This window comes from Gracilinanus agilis, chromosome 6 (assembly GCF_016433145.1).
Source record: "Gracilinanus agilis isolate LMUSP501 chromosome 6, AgileGrace, whole genome shotgun sequence".
NCBI lineage: Eukaryota > Metazoa > Chordata > Mammalia > Didelphimorphia > Didelphidae > Gracilinanus > Gracilinanus agilis.
The window spans coordinates 17,470,575-17,489,110 of record NC_058135.1 but is presented as its reverse complement, the minus strand read 5'-3'; positions in this window follow the sequence as shown (position 1 = coordinate 17,489,110).

Sequence of the window (18,536 nt, the reverse complement as noted above, 5' to 3'; positions counted from 1 at the left end):
TCTGTTGGTTCCTTGCTCACTTCACTTTCCATCAGTGCATGTAAGTCTTCTGGGTTTTTCAGCAACATCCTTTATGTCATTTCTTATTGCACAATACTATTCTATCCCAGCCATATACCAGAACTCTTTCAGCCATTCCCCAATTGTTTGGCATCCCCTCAATTTCTAATTTTTTGCTGCTACAAAAAGAGTTGCTATAAATATTGTTCATACATATGTGTCATTTTCCATTTTCTTTCATCTCTTTAGGATACAAACCCATAGTAGTCTTACTGGATCAAAGGATATGCATAGCTTTATATCCCTTTAGTCATAGTTCTGAATAGCTCTGCAGAATGGCTGGACCAATTCACAGCTTCACCAACACTGCATTACTGTCCCTATTTTTCAGTATCCCTTCTAATGTTGGTCATTTTCTTTTTCTGTCATGTTTGCCAGTCTGATAGGTGTAAGGTTGTATCTCAGACATATTATAATTTTCATTTTTCTAGTTATTAGTGATTTAAAACATTTTTTCATTTGCTTATTGATAGCTTTGCTTTCTTTGAACTCTCCTTCTTCCAAGAAATGGAGGACAAATCTGTACTCTAATTTGAACCCCTGTCTTCTGGCTTGGAATCCTGTCCTCTTTCCACCACTACATCATACCACCCTTGAGTTTTGACTCTTCTCCTTTCCAACACATCCTTAAGGAGCTCCCCAATGCCTACTAAACTAAAAATAAATAAATAAAAGCCTCCTGCCTTGTACACTAAAGTTCAGACATACGCCCTTGCAGTCTCGTATACTGCTTCTTCCTTCTATGTAGTCTAACATCCATACTTCTGCTTACTTGGATCAACAGGACAAAACTAGAAAGACTAGGAAGAAGAAAAAGATTTTGTATTGAGACAGCTGGGTAGCATAGTAGATAAGGTATGATTGAGGTCCAACCTGGCCTTAAACACTTACTTAGCTGGGTGATGCTGGGTGGCGAACTCATTTCACTTCCAAGCCTCAGTTTCCTCATCGGTAAAATGGGGATAAAAACAACACCTAACTCCTAGGTTTTTATTTGTATGTAAACATCAAATTAGATAATATATGTAAAATGCTTTGCAAACCTTAAAACCTTATTGAAATTGTTAACAGAAAAGAAAAAAATTGTCTAACAGCTACACAAAAGTGAGTTTCCTTCACTATAGGTCCTCCAGAAGAGGCTAGATGACTCTTTGATGGGGAATATCCTAGAGCAGATTCCTATTTAGTCAGAGATTGAACTAGATGGTCACTCTGGGTCCTACTAGTTCTGAGAGCCTGTGATAACATGCACTCTGCTATGCCCAGAATAATAAAAGATCAAATCAACCCTCAGGTTTTCTCAGAAGATGAATACATTTCCAAGCCCCTGATATCATACTATACCCAAAAAGGAAAGAAACTGGAATCTGATAGAGGATTACATTACCACCATTTCTCTCTCTGTCTACAGGAAGATCCTATGTGGCCAGCTCTCTCTCCTAAATTAGAGGCAGCCTGGAAATCTAAAGGTCACTGCTCTACCCATGCCCAAGTCCAATGGCAGGACAGTCTGGGGCCTGCGAAGGGCTCTGATGACATCACTACTGATCCTGTCTCACTCAAGACATGGCTGCAGGAGCCAAACATGGAGCCAGGAAGTTGTCTAAGAAGCCTTGGGCCCCACAGCCTCACTATGAAGAAGAATGTGACTTGCATATCCCTAGAGACAGCACCACCAACCCCACTATATTGACTGAATCTTTGTAGCAAAAGGCACTGGGGAATTACAATGCTTTTAGGTCAGCCTGCCTCTTAACTGATAATCCATTGGCCCACCCCACTTTGCTTTCGGCCTTGTGCCCATGGGCATACATTTGTTTGTTTCCCCTGTGGTGTCCTTGGCATCCACACAACCCCTAGGCAAGAGGAGAGTTGTGCCAGAGAGAGTATTGGGGAAAGAAGAGGTCTGGCTCAGATACACCTAAGGTATCTGACCTTGGGAAAGTCAGTGCCCTCTCTGGAGCTGAGTTTCCAAACCTAGGAAAGGAGAAGCGTTTATCCAAAGGATCTCTATGGATCCTTCCGCCCTTCAAGTCAGAGTCTATCTCAGTAGGTCATCCATCCCTCAGGATCAGGGAATATGTGTATTTGTACTTTTTGTTAGGTCTTTGGATCCCCATTGCAGAGTGAAGGGAATTTACTTAGGCCTCCATGAATAGAGGGTGAATTGGCTTGGCTCTGTAAGTCACATTTTGTAACTAGCAGTCTTGGAAATCACATAGTCAGGTTTAAAATGTTCCTTATTTCTTGGAATGTCAAAGGAAAGACATATACCAAGAGTTAGATCATTTCCAGGAGTCTTGATTCTCCCCCACCCTTTTTGCTTTCTTCTTTGTTTTTATATCCATTTGCTTTTTTCTCAGCAAGCCTTTATTGATTGGACGATTAGGCTGATAGCATTTTAGCTCTAATGAGCTCTAAGAACCCATGGAGCCTTTTAAAGTCCTCATTTTCCTAAGCTCTGCACTACCCTAACATAACTATTCCAAACAAGGGAGGGTGGATGAACCAAAGGAGGAGGAAGTGAAGGAGATTGCAGAGATATGCTTAAAGAAAAGATGATCAGGGAAGAGGAATTCAGCAAATCTGAGTGGTAGCACCAAGCCATTAATGGTCTCTTTTCTGTTCCTTAACTTCAAAGGGCCTAAACTGGAAGCCTGGGGTCTCACAGGCTAATTTAAACGAGCAAAAACCAGGCTCAAATCCAGTATGCCAGCCATCCCTAGACCTTCTTAACTGACTCCAAAAAGTGTCTTCCCCCAAAGATTTGCCTTCATGTAGAATCCTGTGATATACATTCTTAGCAGGGGAGGGCTGCAAGCTGTATGCCCAGAGGGAGGTCCAAAAGGCACAGTATTCTTCAAGGTGGCACAATGAAATTCAAGCAGAGAGCAGTGATGCTGTTGGGGAGGTAGTGGCTCCCTCTGCCCAACGTAATTCACCCTCAGTGCCCTGGTCAAGGTCATGGAGCTCCAAATGGTGGCCAGAATGTACCAGAGATGACAAAGTCCCTTAGAGCTTATTGGATCCATCGCTGGACCTCTTTGGGATCATTGGAAGCCTGCAATGGCGATTGACTGAGACACATCACTACAGTATCATTCACCAAGAATTGGCAAGCTTGGAAGTGGGGTCTAGACATAAGTTTGTGGAGACATCTGGGAAGCATTAATCTTGGCACATAGTATCAATAGAAACTTATATTCAGGCTTGTATTTCCATGTCCAAGAGGACATTTTGTTATCTGGAAGGGATGGGGATTTCTCTTTGTGATCACAAAGTCCAGAATCACTAGGGCTGTGGCCAAATAACAAGCTGGTCTGTGTTTTTGAAGGATCTCTGAACTTCCCTAGATTGGTCCTTTAGATAAGATCAGATCAGGATTCAGAGCCTTCTGAGCATTGTTTGAGACCTCAGGATCACCTCTCTATGCCTGCTTTCTCTTCCCCTACCAAGAGTCAGGCAAAAGGAGGGGGTCCAAAAGATAACATCCATCTTGGATATATCATCAAATTTACTTCCTTTTTAAAATTGGCAACAATCTTTGCCCAAGAGTTTGCTGGTCCCTCCCATGGACTCTTGCTTAGGGATTCAAGTCTTTGCTATGATCTTAATCTGTATTCTGTGACCAAACTGAAGACTGGACTTTGAGCAGATTTCTACTCAAGGAGAGGATACACTTTCAACTGTAGAGAATCCATACCGTGAAAAAGTAAGTTTCCAAACAGCCTTGAATTATCCACATTTTAGATTCCACAAGATATCTTTCATTCACGCTCAGTGGTTTCCAAGTTATATGATAGAATCATTCAGTTTAGGAGTGGGATGGGTCAGGGAATGGCTCATTTGAGAGAGAAGAGTAGTTTTTTCATGGGCAAAACAGAAAGACATGGCACTCATTTGTTGTGTTTAAATCATGTTGACTGTCCTAAGAGAGAGGTCATCTGCTGGCATCATCTACTGTTAACAAAGAAGAGATTAATTCAGAAAGTGTCCTAGCAAGTTTCATTTTTTAAAGGTATTTTTAATTTGTCTAATAAGAATACATATCCAAAGGACTAAGAAACGAGGCCTCACAAATGTGTCTACAAATTTACAAGGATTTGTAGAATATGAAAAATATTCTCTAGACATAGACAAAACTAGATATTGAGAATCAAAGATTTTCTGATGAAATCTCCATGGCTATGACCCTTTACAAGCAGAGTATTCCTAAAGCTTTTATTCTATGAGAGCTCCAGTCTCACTTTGGAGTTTCTCACATGCCCAATAAATGGTACTTGACTAGTACCAGTTGAATCACCCATCTCTTTCATCCAGTCCCAGGAAGCCAAGCTCCATCCTGGGGTTTTATAAAAAAGGATCCTGATAGCATGCCCTTTCTTCCTTGCCCAAAATATATCATCTTCAGATAACATCATTTCCTGTTGTATGTTGAAAAATGTCATGTAAGGAAGAACTGTCTTCCATGCAATAAATCCTGCTCTCCTACCTCCAACTCTGTCAGCAAAGTTTAGTTGGCAGCACAAGGGGTAAAAAAATCACAGAGTAGGTAACAACTTTTCCCCTTGTGTAGTGAGAGTCTTCAATGTGCATATGCAAAGTGGACAGTTAGGAGGGAGGGAATATGTGAGTTAGGGCAGACAAGAGAGATTTGGGCCCCTGCCCCAATGCCTAGAATTTGGGCAAGAATTGCAAGGTGGAGTTCCCTGAAAGAAGGTGGGAAAAGTCACATTGTCTTATTTTGTGCCATCTTTCTTTCCCCTTCCCCACCACCATTTTCATTCCTGTAATCTTGGCAGAAAGGTTTATTTGGGTCCTTTCAATAAGCTTGTTAGAATCCTTCTCTAGAAATTATTCTATTGCAGGAGAAAGTGGAAAGTATTGAGTTTAGACAACTTTGGTTTAAATCTCAAATCTGCCACATGTTATTTGTGTGATTCTGGGTAAGCCACATCAACTTCATAAGCCTCAGTTTTCCCATCTGGAGAATGGGAGCATTTAACATGTTGGCCTCTAAGGATCTTTTCCAGTTGTAAATCTTTAAGCCTTTGAACCTACCTCTACAGCTCCTTCCAGTTCTGACTCCCAGATTGTTGAGTGTGGTCCAAGTTCCTGTCACCCTACCAGAGGTCATGATTATTTTGTACAGAATGACTGGTATTTATTTGTAAATGTCTACTAAAATTTTGTTTTTGGAATCATTTTCATCTTCCCCAAAAGCCTTCCCTTATAACAAAGCATATAAGATTAAAAAAGAGCAGGGGAAACAATTTAGCAAAACTAAACAACATATTAACTGAATCTTCCAGCATATGGAATAATGCACACTTATATATTCCCACCTCTGGAAACAAAGAAGAGAGGCATATTTGGTTTCAGAGTTTGTCATTGTTCTTTATGTTTGCATGTTTTCAATCAATCTACAAGGCTTTATTATAGTGCTTACAATGTACATGGAATTAAATGTGCAAAAATGAAATAAAAAGCACCCTCAAAATACAAAAGTATACAAGCATTCTTTTTGTCTGCAAAGAGCTTATATTTTAATTGAGGAGACAACTTACCCATATATAAGTTATGCAAGGCACAAATAAAGCAGGTAAAAGATAACCTGGAGGAGAAGCAAATAGAAAATATCTCAGGGCAAAAGTGGGTCATTAAACTGAGTCATAGATAATGGTGTAGATTTTCTTGGTTCTGTTCACTTTACTGTGCATCAGGTTTTATGAAATCTTACCATGTATCTCTGAAGTCTTACTAGTCATTGATTCTTATTAATAGTCTATTCCTTGTGTATGAATTTGGCTTCCAGTTCTTTGATACTATAAAAATTTAATATTTTGAAGAAAATGGAACTTCCATCTGTCTTTGATTCTCTTTGAGATACATACCTAGAAGCGACATCTCTGGCTCAGAGTACAAATATTTCAGTTGCTTCCTGACAATAATTCCAAATTGCTTTCCAGAATATTTGGATCAATGTATAGCTCCAAACATGAATATAGCTCCTGCCCCCAACATTGTCTACTATGATCTTTGTCATCATTTTACTGGATGAAAGGGAAATCTCAGTGGTATTTTCATTTGTATTTCTCTAATCAGTAATTGGAAATAATCTTTCATATGATTAAGAGCTCACAATTCTTTGGAGAATTGTGGGATCACATCCTTTGACCTCTTAAGTATTGAGAAATGGCTCTGGGTATACATAAACACTCAAATGATATACATTTATATTCTATAAAATATATCCACTCAGGATGCAAATACCTATTTAACATTGTAAGCAGATGGAGGTTCCAACATCACTTTAGTTAATCACTGAAAACCTAGGTTGATTGAATTAATGAACAATTTAAAGAATGTGTTAAGGAATTTTCCAAGCATTCCACCAAAAGGTATAGACAAGCCCTTAATCAATTTGTAAGGATTATAAAACTTTGATCAGGGATAAAGACTGATTATACCACACAGGAGACACTTTGCAATTGGCTCTAAGAATCAAATAAGCCCCTCTGGGCCTCCCTATAACAAGAGCACTAACTAGAACAGTGTTGGAAAGGTACAAACTCAGGAGCTGAGGATTCTCGTTCCAAGGTTAGAGCTCAATCCTGGAAAGGAAATCATTCTTGTAGGGGGGAGCGAGGAAATCTCTCTCTCTCCCCCCAACTCCATTGTTCAAGTCACTATAGATACCAGTGGTAGTCAAAGTTGGTCAACAGAGAGGGATCAGAGAGGCTGGACCAAGAGGAGACCCATCTAGTGAGGGATATCCCAGGAACAAAAAGATGCAGAATGATAGATCACCTAGAAGGGAGGAAGCCTCAAGAAGTATGATCCCTAGAGGAGAAAATATGTCAGTTATGGATTCAAGAAAGGACTTCCAGGTCTTACAGCACCAAAAGTTAGAAATCATCCCTTTTCCACATATATATCCTAGATGTCTTCTTTACCACGTTTGCAGATATCAGTGCCAACATTTTAGTTAGTCTTTCATTGCCCTGGGATTTCTGAAACTTTACAATGCCATGTATTGAGTCCCTGGCTGAAAATATATTGAAAAAAAATTTATTGCTACCTTGTCTTTTCCTAGTAGTCAGTTCTAAGTTCCTTTAGAGTGGGGATTGTATTTTGCATTTCTTTGTTTTCCAAGCACCTAACACATTATAGGTGCCTATTAAATATTTACTGAATGGTTGTCACAACCTCTTCCAATTGAACCTACTATTCTAATTAAGGAAAGCAACCAAAAAACTATCCCCAAAAGACTTTGTCAGAAAAAAGCCATATAGAAATAGAACAGTCTATCCTAGTAGTGCCCTACCCTTTATATTTATCCTTTCCCTAAGACTTTCTTAATTTTTCCATCCATCATTTATCTAAAAAAGTGAAAACCAGGGAAAGTAGCAAGAAAGCATAGAGCAAACAACACAGAGAATTTGTGCTCTGCCAGTAAATATTGCCTGCCTCCTCTAACCCCAAACTATCACATCCTCTAAAGCAGTGATTCCCAAAGTGGGTGCTACCACCCCCTGGGGGGTGCTCCAGCAATCCGAGGGGCGGGGATGGCCACAGGTGCATTTATCTTTCCTATTAATTGCTATTAAATTTTTTTAATTAATTTCCAGGGGGATAAATAATATTTTTTTTCTGGAAAGGGGGCGGTAGGCCAAAAAAAGTTCGAGAAGCAATGCTCTAAAGTATCACTTAATCCCTTTTTTTTATTTTTTAGAAAAAATTTTCCCATGGTTACATGATTCATGTTCTTGCTCTCTCTCCCCCCACCTCCTCAACCTCTGCATAGCCAACAAGAATTTCCACTGGTTTCTTCATGTGCCATCAATCAAGACCTATTTCCATATTATTAATAATTGTTCTAGGGTGGTCATTAAGAGTTGTTATAAAGATGTAAGGCAAAATGTTGATAATGGGAAGGAATAACTGGGATAAAGGGTGATGGCTGAGTTAAGGGATAAATGGGTTGTGTGTGTATATGAAGGTAAGGGAATGAATGGGAGTATAGGAGGGGCTGTTCAAACAGGCTAATCACTGAGGCTAGAGACAGAGGTACTGGGAGGAAATAAGCTTGGATCCTTCAGGCAGGGAAAGTATCTCTATGATACATAGGGAATTGGGCCAGGCAGAAATGTTTAGATCTGGCAGGAGGGTTTTCTCTTGTTCATTTCTAAGAACCCTTGAAGGAGGAGTCAAAAGCTCCTCCCTGCCAGTGGAAATTGAAATCTCAGTTGGGTAGTTCCTGCCCAAGATGGATGCCTAGGTTTCCCTCAAGAAATAAAAAGGAAAGTAATTTCTTCCCACTTCACCCTTTGCCTTAGTATTCAATATAATAATTCACCAGAGGCTTTTGTATAGGTAACAAAGGGGATTTAATGATGTCAGGGATAAGTTGAGGGAGAGAGGGCTTCAGGGTTTTGTAACTGCTGCTAGGGAGAAACTGGTGCTGGGGGAAGGATCACAGGAGAGAGGGTCAGACTGAGAGAGGCCAGCTCTCCCAGTCAGGAAAGTTTCACTGCCCTGAAGTAAAGTATTTATCAGATCACTAAATAAGGGGGTGGCTTGATTTAAGGATGTCCTATTTGCCTATAGAAGCTAAACCCACAATGTCCAATCACCAAAACCACCCTTCCTCCCAGGGCCCAATGGGGAAATTCAGGGAAACAGGAGGGATGTAAATGGAGAGATGAGGGAGAGGTCCAGAGAAATCAGGTCAAGTCCAAAATCCCCAAAGACAAAGGCACAGGCCAAGGTAAAGCCAAAAAGCCAAAGCCAACAGTCAAAAGCCCCTCAGTTGGAGCTTCAGGACTATTTATAGCCTCAGGCTCCAACTGCTTTTCTGTGAACATTCTAAACTTCTAAGTTTAGTTAACTGCCAGGGCTGTTACAGTTGAATTTGCAAAAGCAAAAAGCTATTGCTGCAACCCTGCATTACAGAGTGTACATCCCAAATTGTGTCCACATCAACCCATGTGTTCAAGCAGTTGTTTTTCTTCTGTGTTTCTACTCCTGTAGTTCTTCCTCTGAATGTGGGTAGCGTTCTTTTCCATAAATGCCTCAGAATTGTCCTGGGTCATTGCACTGCTGCTAGTACAGAAGTCCATTACATTCAATTTTACCACAGTATATCCATCTCTGTGTACAATGTTCTTCTGGCTCTGCTCCTTTCACTCTGCATCAATTCCTGGAGGTCATTCAAGTATCACTTAATCTCAAAAAGCAAAAGGTTTATCAAGCATCATCAAATTCAATCCATATCTGAATCTCCTCTTTGAAGGCTGGGACCATATTCTTAACACACTGCCTGACACATAGTAGATGCTTCACAAAAGCTCACTGACTTGATTTGACCAACAAGTGGTCATTAATTCTTCACTTGAATACTTTTAAAAAGGAGGAATTCACAGACTTCTAAGGCAGCCTGTTCCAATAATGAATGGCCCAAGTTGTGAATCTTTAGATTGAGCAGAAGTCTGCCTCTCTGCAAATTCTACCACTTCTCTAGGGCCTAACAGAACAAGTATCTGAAGATGTTTACTAAGTTCTCATCTCAATGTAGCCCAACCAGGGCAGAGAACAGAAGGGCTTTGACTTCAGAGACCTGGACAAGAGGTCTCTTAAGACAGCTAGAAGTCCCATTGGCTTTGTTGCCTGAATTATCATCCTGTTGGCTTATCTTGAGTTTAAAGTGCACCAAAAACCATATAGTTTGAGATGAGGGGAAGCATGGTACAATGGTTAGAGAGCCAGTCCTAGAGTCAGGGAGGGTCCATATCCATCTCACAAACATACAACCTGTGTGATCCTCTCAATGCCCCATTTTAATAAAATAAGCAACTGTATAATTACATGGGCAAAAGAAATTTCCTCATTGGGAATTCCTTACACTGGAGAAATCACAGGTTTGGTTCAAACAATTATAATAACAATAAGAAGTATCATTTTTATGTTACTTTGAAGTTTGCAATATACTTTATAAAAATTTAATTTGTTCCTCACAACACAACACAACTAGGAGGCAGGTACTGCTGTTAACCTCATTTTAAAAAGGGAAAAAACAAAAATCAAAAAAAATGCCTTTTCTCCAATTATGGTCTATTTCTCACCCAGTTTCATTCTTCCTTTACCAGGAATAGGATTTCATCAGTTAGAAGGTCAAAGGAAACAGAAAGAAGTCAAGTCCTTATTCAGTGCCTACTGTGTGCCAGGCACTGTGCCGAGCATTTTGGAAAAAGAGTAAAAAGAATTAAACAAACAAACAAAATCCCAAGTTTTCTTCAGTGTAAATACTTTTTATTATTCACTATATTTCATAGTTTCTGACCTTAATAAATTTTCTAAAAAGGGCTGATCAAACAGACCTAACAATTTAGGACCAAGATCCTTCAGGAGTCAAACACTATCCATGGGGAAATGGCCCTGTGAAAATGTGACAGGGATGCTGGCTGGCTGGCACAGCCACCACTCCCTTGTGGAGGGAGAGGAAAGGATATTGATCCCGGGATGTGTCTATCAATACACCATGGGAGGGGTATTTTGCCTGGTACAGTCCAATTTTAGTGCATTTTACTTTTTTTTCTCTTATAGTTGTATAGATGCCTCATCATAGCATACAGAGGACCCGGAGCCCATGCTACCAGTGAACCACAAGCCTTGGCAAGTCTTACTCAACTGAAAAGGCTCCAAGTGCAGGGTGGGCAATTGATGGAAAAACTATATTGACCACTAGCCCAGTGACATGCACAAGGGGCTCAGTCTCAGAAGATTGGCTACTGGAGTATTATTTTTTAGCCTCAGGCATTCACAAAAGCCATCCCACAGGGGGTGGAAGGGTCCTAGTCTCTACAGATGGGCATAAGACCCCAAGTACAAAAGAAAGACCTTTGGGAAGTTGAGGCCAGCTTAGGTTGGTTGAATTTCTCAGCACATGTGTTAACTTATAGAACATGCCCAAAGCAAAGGTCTCAAGGGCAAAATCAGTATGAAAAAAAGATGTTTCTCTGTGATTAATTCAACTCTGAGCCACAGTATGTGAATAAATTTAACATTTCATCAAATAGTTATAGTAATTTAATGGCAAATGCATAATGGAAATGAGTAGCTTTTCAGGAAAGAATCATGACTATACATGACATGCTATTAATATATTTTAAGGATATTTTGAGGCAATTAGTGTAAGAAAACATAGTGAATAGACTGCAAGGCCTGGGGTCAGGAAGACCTGAGTTCAAATCTGGATTCAGACACTTACTAGCCACATGACTCTGGGCAAGACACAATCTCTTTTCCACTTCATTTTGCTCATCTACCCATTCATTTCTTCATTCGGGATAATTATAGTACCTATCTCCCTAGGGTGGTTGTGAGGATCAAAAGAGATATTTGTAGAATGCTTTGCAAACCTTGAAGCACTATGGGAATATTCTCAGGTATATACCTGAGAATTTCTGAACCTCAGGTTCTCCATCTATACATGAGGACTAGAAGGTATCTACAGTCTCTATGACCTTCATGACAGATTTCCTTGGGAGGAGAAAGTTTGTGGACATAAGAACATATCTCTAATCTCCAGACCTATATAAACTCTGGCTTCTTAGATAATATCATTTATGTTAAATACCAGCTGAATTTATTATTAAAGGATACAGAAGAACCATTGAGAGGTCCTAGCAATATGGAGATGACTTGGTGTCCCTGGCTTGCTAGTCTTTGGGATGTGCCAATGAAAGTGGCACAACTGAGGGGGCAGAAAGAAATGCTGGCAGCAGATGAGGAAATAACAGGTCTGGGAAGAAACCCACTCCTCGCTCTGTAAGAAAAACTCATAATCCTATAAATCTACCTTGGAAAGTTTGCAAATCACTTTAAACATACATATTTCATTTGACCCTTATTGCAAACTGAGAACTACTATATTATCATTTCCATTTTTCAGGAAAGGAAAGGAAACTGAGACAGAGAACAGCCTTGCCCAACAACTAGTCAAACAACTAATAAGGGTCTAAAGTTGGATTTGAACTCAGATGATATTCCTAATTCCAGATCTAGTATTCTAGACTCCCTTTGAAGTCCAGGATACCTTTGGAGTTCAGGACATGAAGGAGATACAGAATCCCTGAATTAGAGAATGAATGGCTGAATAAATTGTGATCCATCAACAAAATGGAATATAATTATGCTCTAAGGAAAATCAGATGGCAATGGTTCAGAGAAACTTGGGCAGGCCTGCATGAAGTGCTGTATCCCCCATAAAGTAGGACCCCAAAGAACAATATGCTAATGGTTACAATGGCACAAATGAAGATAGCGCTAAGTGGCAGCCCAGCTTGAGCCTGATCTCATTCATAACACCAGTCTTGCTTGATTCCAGCCAAAGAACACCTCCTCCCCATCATGATTACCAAATGGTAACTGACAGAAGAGAAAGATGACAAGAGCTATCCATCAGAGTTCCTTAATCAGGCAATTTGGGAGAATGGGCTTTGGGAGGAGTAATTATTTGGATGATTGAAATATAGTTTTTACAATTAAAAAGGCCACGTTCAGGTATTCAGAGGACAACCATAGGAAAGGAGGAAGGTGTTTATGCTGCATGGCAAGCAAAAATGACCTTCGTTTTGTATTCCCTTTTCAGACCTCATAAGATACTGTTTTGCATGGCACTAATTTGTTTATTATTAATTGTGCATTTAATTAACTGTGTAAGTTTTTATTTCCTTCCTAGACCATAAATCCCATGGGAGGAGAGATGCCACATCTCTTCCACAAAATAGGTGCTTACACATGCTTGCTGAGCAGAATGAATACATCTTAATTTTCAAAGCTGAAAACAAAATGCCAAATTAAACCTTAGAGAATGTCAGGGTCATGCACGTAAGAGTTGGATAGGACATCAGGCATTATCTAGTCTCAACCCTGTCTAAGAAGAGGCCTCATTATAATAGCATTCCCCACAAGTGGTCATCCAACCTCTTTTTGAAGACCTACAAAGAGTGGAGCCAACGCCTCCTGAAGCAGTCCCCTACTTTGGGACAGTTCATATGATAGGAACACATCAAGCCTGCCATCAAGCTGAAATTGGTCTCTTAGCAACTTAACCCATACCCCCTGGGGACAAAACAGAAATAACAGTCTTCCCCTTACCAGAGAAATAACTAGCATATGACCACTGAACGATCTCTTCTCCAGGCTAAATATCACCATTTCCTTGAATTAGTCTTCCTAAGCCATGGACTCAAAGTCCTTCACCATCCTGTTGCCCTCCTCTGGACTCTCTCTATTGAATCAATATCCTCTGTAAACTGGGACAAACAGAACAACCCACACTGTGGATGGGGTCTAATCACAGCAGAAAGTGGTATAATTATTGCCTCTGCAGTCCTAGGAAGTCTTACTCTTGGAATGGAACACCAGTATGCATTAACTTTGTGGAGCTGCCATACCACAATGCTGACACATATTCAGTTTGAAATCTATTAAAACCCCCATATCATGTTTGACAAACTGCATCCAACTAGGCTTCTCTGATACAACACTTTTGAAGCTGATGTTTTGAGCCCAAGTGTCAGACTTTACATTTGTCTCCATGGAATTTCTTCATATTAGTCACTCTCATGTGCTGAGACTCCACAGCTCTTTGGGTGCTCTGCCCAACACTAGTGTTAGCTATCTTGTACTGCTTTGTGTCATCTACAAATTCAATGATCATGTCATCTATGCCTTTTCCAAGTCCCTGCTTAAAATGGTCAATATTGCAGGGCCATATCCTGTTTTCTGTTATTTCCTGGAAAATCTGAGCATTTTTCCTTTTCCAGGACTTATATCTATAAGATTTTTTGAAATACTGATAGTCATTGACTGTTCCAGGGTGTTTACTGTATATGTTACTTTCATCCACAATCAGCTTTTAATCTCAGAAATTGGCATTTTTCATGAGATTTAAATTGTTAATCCATTCTCTTTTGAGTGACCATGGAAGGTACAGCAAAGCCAGTACTGTATTTGGACTCCAAGGATATGTGTTCAAATCCTGACACTGTCAGTTACTAGCTATGCGGGGCAAGTCATTTAACTTGTTGAGTTCTCAGCTTCCTCATCCATGAAATGAGATGCTTAGCCTAAAAGAACCCCACAGTCCCTCACAGCTCTCAATTTATGATCCAGTGATTTCAACAAACAATAACATTTATAAAGTGGTTAGCATAGCTCTTTGCATATAGTAGGCATTTAATAAATGCTTGTTCCCTTCCTTTCCCCCACCTCCAACAACAGTCAGTAGGAGTCAGAGATTTGATGCAATCATCACAATGTCTTCAAACAGGAAAACCTGAAGGAAAGCATAATATATGGACAAATCATTGGAATGGGAATCAGAGTAATTACAATCTGCCTCTGAGAGGCAGAGTGATACAGGAGAAAGAGCACTAGATCTGGAATTCAGAGGAACCAGGTTCAATTCTAGCCTCTGATGATTACTATCTGTGAGATTTGAGTAAATCACTTTTCTCTGGACCTCAGTAGTTTCCTTTTTTGTATAATGACTGCTTTGGACCAGTTGACTTCTGAGGTCTCTTCTCATTTGGTCTGTGACAGAGCATGTTGATAATCACAGGATCCTGAACTTCTTTGAGTATCAATTTCCTCATCTGTAAAATGAAAGGATTGAACAAGGTGGCCTCTAAAATCCCTACTGGTTTTTTATCTATGATCTATTATGACATTATGGATCATTAATTTTAAAGAGGAGAGGTTGATGAATAATGGGGGCAGAGATAAGGTCCACTAAGGAGTTTGAAGCCAGTTTCCTTTCCTTCTGGCTTAATATATTAAGGATTATGGGGCATTTGGATATTAATGGAAGACTAGTACTCCTGATGAGAGGATTTGCCTAGCCCTTTTCAGGGCCATTCATCCACTTTTGGTGTCTTCTTTCCACTCTACTCTCTACCCATGGCTCTAAGAAGCTGTAGCATGCATAATGGCCACATCCCAGTAAACCATCTCACCAAATGGGCTAAACCTGGTTGAAGGTAACTGATGGGCCACAAATTTATAAGAGAGTTAGGGGGAGGGATGACTACCTCAAGCATGTGAAGACTACTCCCAGTGGAATGGATAGACAAAGATAATCTGTTCCAATGGCCATGAAGGGAGCTGAAGTAGATTCTGTGGAGTGCTTAGAGCCTGGTCAGACATCAAAGATGCCAAAGTCCTCTACTCTATCCACTCCACCTCTAGTAATCCCAACTCTTGTTTTACCACTGGATTTCCGTGGCTCTGGAAAAGAGAGTGAGGCTGATGACTTTGTACAATTCTGTCTCACTTAAATCCAATTAATGTATAAGTCTAGATATTACTCCATTATATCATTGGTATTCTTTTAAAATAAAGGACAAAGAACAACTTTAAGAGGTATAAATGTAGAGGCACTCTCAAGTCTCCTTTCTTGAACCATCAACTATATCCTATCCCCTAATTGTATAAGTTCGGCTCTGGTTTCTTCCCCTGCTCTCTCTACGCTCTTTCTTTATGACATTAGGTCCCATTGGAGAAAGAGGAATTGGACACATATAAATGTACCCAAGAGGCAGAAAAGCCAGAGGCTATAGGGCCAGATGAAAAGATGAACTATGTGGGGCCAGATGGCTATTAATAGAAGTTACTCAGGGCAGGCACCCAGTCAGCAACCCTAATGACTCCAACATAAAGTGGATGAATTGGTACTGCAGGCTGAACTCAAGGTTCTGTATTACTGTAGAAGTGGGAGAACCAGAAAAAAAGGTAAGTAATGGAGAAAACACAATAAAAGGATGAATAAAAACCTAACACTGAAATTGATAACCTGAAAGATAAGATTCTAAAAACAGATGCAAAACTGTGTAAAACCTCAAAGAGAAGTCAAAATATAAGAAACAAATCTTATAATATGAGTTGAAAGGAACCAATATTGTCTGATGAAATTCAGAATGTTTTGAAATCTCCATAGATTGTGGAATAAGAGCTAGAAATGCTGAGTTGGCTCAAAAGAAAATAAAAATAAGAAACTTTAAAAAGAAGAAAAAATATGAATTAATTTAGGTCAGAAATCAGAACATTTTACCAGAAATTAGAGCTCTGAAGTCAACTAGCAGTGTAGGAAAAATATTGAATCCATACCAAAAGATTTGAAACACAAAATTCCTGATAAAAGAGGAAAATTTGGCAGATGAGAAATAAAAGTCAAAGTTAAAAGAATACATGCATTCTATACAAACCAGAGCAACTGACCTTGAATCTGAAATACACAGATATAACTTAAGGATAAATCTCCCAGAAGAGTGTGACAAATCAAAGAAACCTGAATAATATAATTCAAGAGCTAATGGAAGAAAACTATCTAAAACTTATGCATATAGACCACAAAGCAGTAGTCAAGAATTTCTGCTGTGCCACAAGGAAAACCAACAACCAACTCTGCACTTCAAATACAAATGTAAATATTTTTAAATGTCAATGAGAAGGAACAGATTAGTACTGAGCAAAATTTTCAAATATGAAGAAAAGTAAATAAAACAAACCCAAGATAATTCAACATTCATGATAAAATTTCCCAAGCAAACCAAACCATATACTCCAAAAAGCAAAGGGACTCAAACTGAAGTCCCAAATATCCTAATCTGAGGATCTGAGTCTAATCTAGACTCAGAGTCTAGATCTGAGTCTAATTGTCACTTTTAAAAAGCTGGACATTCATGAAAAAGAACCCTGAAGTGAACAGATAAGTCTGGAACCTCAGGTGTAGATCAAACAAAAACAAAGAAAACCAACCCAAGAAATTACTCCTCAACCTACCAGGGTTATTGTGAGGCTTGAATGAAATAATGCACATTAAGCACTGTATGCCAATGCTATATTGCATGTTGAACACCACACAAATAGTGGATCTTATATGTATGTTTTTCATGAGGAATATGTATTTTGGCATACTCGTGAATGTGCGGATTTATGATGCATTTACAGATCTCAAATCAAGTAAAACCTCACAGAATAGTGACAAACTGGAAGATACTCAGGGATTCTCACCATGTGGCCATATTCTTTTTTCTCACAAAGGGATAAGATTCCTACCACGTAATGCCTAGTGGTCACTGGTAATCAGTCATGGTCAGTCATCAGTCAGTCAAGCATCTAATAAGTGTCTATCCAATCACTGAGCTGGGTGTAGGGCTTTTTTTAACCCTATCCTCCAACTAGACTGCTTTCTCATTACTTTTCATGTTCCCCAGCACCAAGGACAAAGTTCAGCAAGCATCTGAAAACATGAAACAACTGTGTGGTGTTTTCCTTAATCCTAAGCCTGGACTCTCAGAGTAGGAAGGAACCTTAGGGGTCATCTGGTTTGATGAAAATAAATATTGGGGGTTTGGGTAGAATACGTATAAATGATGTTAAATGAGGTATCACCAGGATATCTAGCTGGGGTAACAGTGAGTTCTTAAATATTGGTGATGTGCCAAATCACCAGGTCTGGGTCAGGATGTTTCAAGGAGAGTCTGGTAGATAATATAACAAAGTTTATTAACAAACTGGGACAGGAAGGGAAGGGAGTGTGATGAACTATCTTAACTTCAACTTGGATTCCCTCCCCTCAAGGTCCAAAAGGGTGACACTTCTCTAACACACTAAAAATCCCTCAGCTGTCTAAATCAAACCTAACCAGAGATCCTAGTGAGATATTCAAATGAAGGAAAAAAGGAAGGTGAACAGGGCCAGCTGAATAAGGTGGGGTCTCAGGTATGTGTCCTCAAAGCTGGGTCCACAGGAATCCAGATGGTTACTGCCAGTACAATCCAATTTTGCAGAGGGAGTAAGGATTTTGACACGTGTCCACCACTTTGTGTCTCACCTATTACTCAACCAAACTCCAGCCAAAGATCTCTTGATAGTTGTTGATCTCACCCAAAGCAGGATACACAGAGAGAAAATCCAGCTGTCCCATAAAAGGGAAGTTCAGGGAGTAACTGACGCTTAGCTACCCACTCAAAGTTCTGGAATCTGCCTGCCATTCACCTTCATCTGCTACTTCCCTATAACAGGTTCAACCTATGTCTGAACCACAATCTTCCCTACATCCTCCCAATAAATGTATGCCAAGCCTCTGACTGACCAGTGAGCAAGGGCCTATGACTTTAGTGCATGTTTTTCTCTTCCAAGTCAACAAGTATCTCACTCCTAAGAGAATCCTCCACCAATTACTCAAAATAGGTCAACTTTTCAGTCCCTCAAGTGAAGACCAGTCCCCCAACTTCATTTTCTTCCAGTCTACTTTCTTTTTCTTGGCTGAAAGTTTACTGAATTTACATTCCTTTGAAAGCCAGCCTCTGGTTAAGAATAAAAAATCAAGCATTTTGAACCCCTTCAAATATGATAAGTGGCTATAATACCAGCATCTTTCTCTAAGCCAGTCTGTTCCTTTGGAT